The sequence below is a fragment of the Papaver somniferum genome, chromosome 7 (genome assembly GCF_003573695.1).
Source record: "Papaver somniferum cultivar HN1 chromosome 7, ASM357369v1, whole genome shotgun sequence".
Classification (NCBI taxonomy): Eukaryota; Viridiplantae; Streptophyta; class Magnoliopsida; order Ranunculales; family Papaveraceae; genus Papaver; species Papaver somniferum.
In genome coordinates, this window is record NC_039364.1 from 24,340,172 (window position 1) to 24,344,215 (window position 4,044).

Consider the following 4,044-nt stretch of genomic DNA (forward strand, 5'->3'; position numbering starts at 1 on the left):
TAATTTGGTTTTTGGTTGCTCACGGGGGACTATCCCCGTGAGTGTTTAATTTTGGTTTTTTTAAACTCAAATTTTCCCTCCAGTTCATATTTTATTACAAAATTTTCAGATTTTTTTGTAAACGGAAATAGTATCCCGTTCAGTACTCTCTTTTATTTTTGCCCACAGTGATTTCACTCGTTAATATGAATGAGTTCTCTTTCAAATGAAAGAGTTAGTCCTCATTGATATGCTCTAAGGGGTACCCCATATTAAACCACGTAGAAACCACCAAGACACAAAATTTGTGGACCCCACCACTCCAAAAGCAAGCAGGGGCCTCATTATCGGTTTTGTGTGAGGGTGTGGTTTTCTTGTAGTTCAAAATCTCGGTTCAATTAGAATTTTTGATAAAATTAAATAGGAATTTTCTAAATCGCCCTTTTTGTTTGGTCGGCTTTTCTCATCACCTTTAATATGCAGCAAACAGAGGAAAAGCTAGCCAGACTGATGCTTGCTCCGGCTGCAATTAAAGGCCACCACTTATTAGACATGTACATGAAAGGGCGGTAGAGAGTGCCGAGAACCAGTTACAGGAGAAATTGCTGTAAAAGTTTTTGCGGCTGAGCTTACTGCCACATATAGTGTGAAATTTATGCTGGTTGCCACCTACAAAGATCTGAAGTTTCATAGAGGAGCTGAAACGTTGAGTTTACCAACCATTTTCATCGACCAAGGCACGGTACATAAATTCAATAATATGAAAGCTTATCAAATACTCGCCGGAGATACCAATAAGGAATTGATCTCATACATACACCTCCTGAATTTTTTTATTATGTCGGCAGTTGATGTTAACACGCTTCGTTCCCCAGGAATCATAGTTAGTTCTTTGGGTAGTGACGAAGATATTACTAGGATAATAAAGGGACTCACAAGGGACACAATGACGGGAAATTTTATAGATGAGATATCTGGTGGTATAATAAAACAGGTGATGAAATATTATTGCGACAAACATACACTCTATCAGTGTTTCATATCGCTTACTTTGCCTTGGCGTTGGACGCATTGAGTATTAGCAATTGATGGAATCTTTCCTCTTTTAAAACACTAAGTCATATAAGCTTCACGTTCCACGGTGAGTGTGACAATCCTCTCAAATTAAATGAGATAAAAGCTTTGAACTACAACAATTTTGGAGACGAAAGGTGGCAAGACTTTATTGGTCGGAGCATTAAAATTTGAATAACACTCTGTTTACACCATTATATTTAACTGCATGTTAGCAGAAACGTGGGTGTACAACACTTACGTGCGGATTTACACTTAAATATTTACTTACACTTGGTTTACACCAAATACTTAACTGGACGTTATTAACGTCAGTTAGGTAGACAATACTTCTGTCCAAATTTAACCCTAACTAAGATAACATTTTCATATTCTTATTCGCATATGTTGTAGGTTTTTTTTTGAAGCTTCTCGGAATTGATTTTCTTCTTCAATGAGAAACGGATGTGAAGAAGATAGCAGTTAATAACAACGAAATCGAGAATGTGCAGTGATTGTTGGATCTGGGTTTTACTGGATTCGATCTGAGATAGAAATTTGGGGTCGCGGCAGATTTGAGAGATGATGGTGAACTGTTGATGAAGATTAACGAAGACATTAGAGATTTGAGAGGGGTTTTAATTGAATTTGTTACGGGAAGTTGTTGCTTAGGAAGAAGATGTTTGTCTAGGGCTGCACAACGGGTAGGGTGGGTAGGATATGACCTATACCCGTCACCCTACCCGTTTACTTGCGGTTAAGAAAATCGTTACCCGTCATCCTACCTGCCAAATAGTGGATAGGGTAGGATACGGTTAAAAAACTGGTGGGTAGGGTAGGATTGGCGGGTATGGGTAGGGTATGTGCACCCCTAGGTAGGGTGGGTAAGATATAACCTATACCCGCCACCCTACCCATTTACTGGCGGTTAAGAAAATATTTACCCGCACCCTACCCGCCAAATAGTGGATAAGGTAGGATACGGTTAAAAAACTGGCGGATAGGGTAAGGTTGGCGGGTATGGGTAGGGTACGTGCACCCATATGATTGTCTGCTGCAATTGGTGTTAGGGTTTGATTTAGGTTTTGAATCGAGAATAAATTAGGTTTCATATGTATGGTTTGAACTGCTACCGTTAATGGAGAAGAAAACAGAAGAATAGATTGAGTTAAACAGAGCTGTTAATGGTGGATTGATAGAAGAATTGATATGGGTTCCCTGTGAAAATCAGATTGAGAAGAAGATTGTTGTTGAAATTGAGTGTTGGAGCTGTAATTTGGAATCTGTTGCTGCTAATCGAGATAGAGATGAGTAGCTGCTTCGACTGTCGAGTTTGAATCAAGATAAATCAGAGATTTCGATTTGTAGAAGATTGAATATGAGAGCTGATGCTGAATTGAAGTGGTTTTGATGGGTGATGTTTCTTGGTTGATTTGAATTCAACAGAGAAGAAGGATAAAATTGAGAATCTGATGAAATGAAGGAGGTTATTGAAGTGGTTGCAGTGGTGCTTGTAGTGGATTGAGAATAGCAGAAGGCTGTAGTGCTGGTGTTTTTGCTCGCTGTGATTGTGGTTGGCCTGAGATGGTGGTGAACAAGATGGTGTGCACTTGGTGGTAGTGAAGCTGGAGTTGTGGCTTGAAATGGTTGCCTATTCAAATGTACTGAGTACGCCAAAGGATCCTCCAACTTCGAGATTTTCCAGGACAACGACAGTTTTTCTAGGTTGAACGTAAAGAGAAACTACTCTGATGTGTTTGTCGTGGGTGGTTTCAAATGGTATGGTAATCTATATCTTTGATTCTCCTTCTGAAGTTTATAATTATATATTGTTTAATAAATTCATGATATTACTTTGAGTAGGAGGGTATTTAATTTTCCCAAGGGAAAGCCAATGTACCTAGATGTTGCATATTCACAAAATTTTCCTTATGGGTGGAGTAGATATGCTTACTTCAGTTTGGTTGTGGTGAATCGATCACAGAATAAGTTTACTGTTAGAAAAGGTACCTTTATATAATGTTATTTTGTATTGCTTTGTTGTCTGTTGTTGGAAGTGTTCACATGTTAGTGTTTTTGTTCTCTCAAGACAGTTTACCAAATTGTTTATCCTCACATTTTTAAGACGATGATCTCTCAATTATGCTCACAATGTTTTGAATTTTAACAACCTTTATACTCCCCAGATGCATCCTCAGTGGCTTTAGCGGGCTGGGCATGTTAAAGTGAGATCAAATTCAATACGTGACAGATCCATGGCAGTAGGTTGCTTCGATGATTGCTAGAACATCTACCGAAAGAACTTGATGACAAGATGAAAAATGAAAAGCCAAATGGGGTATGTGAACCAGATCAGACAATACCATATACAAGTATAATTCAGTAAGATCACATTTAGAGAAAGCCATGACATTTTCTAATATTGTATACTTGCAAACCAGTTTCTATAATTTCACTCTAGAAATTTTAATTGGTTTAGGTTTCAATTTTGGTGGTAGTTGGCACATTCACTAATATGGTCTTTGTTTTCCTTTCTGTGATCACTACTCAGTTTAGGTTGCAGGGTCAGCATACTGAGTTGTATTACACATGTAATACAACGGCCTAACAGGAACCAGTACTACAAAAACAAGAAGCGTTGAATGCACTTCATCAAAGGTCACAAGAATGTCAAATGTTTCGAGTATATTGATAGATGCCCCAAGTCTTACGTTACTAAGTGATGCCATTGATCCTTATCAGAAAAATAAGATACTTACTTCCATGTAGTCGAGTAAGTAAACTCTTTAGTTTCAAACAAATAAATTTACATCCCAAGAAAATTACAATTAAGAGTATATGAACTGTTTTTTTGGGCAATAATAGTTCTTTTTGTTCATATTTTCGGTTGCTTATAACAGAGTTTGCTTTCAGTTTCTACACCAACATTTAGGCTTTTGTATCTCAACAGTGTTGAACATGACTATTACAGTAGCATTAAGGACAACATTTATAATTCGGACTTTTGTATCC

General features: G+C 37.8%; 1 long non-coding RNA gene across 1 annotated transcript; it reads left to right on the forward strand.

Moving 5' to 3' along the window:
- Positions 1-2,211: 2,211 nt before the first annotated feature.
- On the forward strand, positions 2,212-3,813 carry LOC113293008. The gene is made up of 3 exons (XR_003332001.1): positions 2,212-2,811; positions 3,219-3,370; positions 3,584-3,813. It is a non-coding gene; the product is annotated as an uncharacterized LOC113293008 (long non-coding RNA).
- Positions 3,814-4,044: the final 231 nt, after the last annotated feature.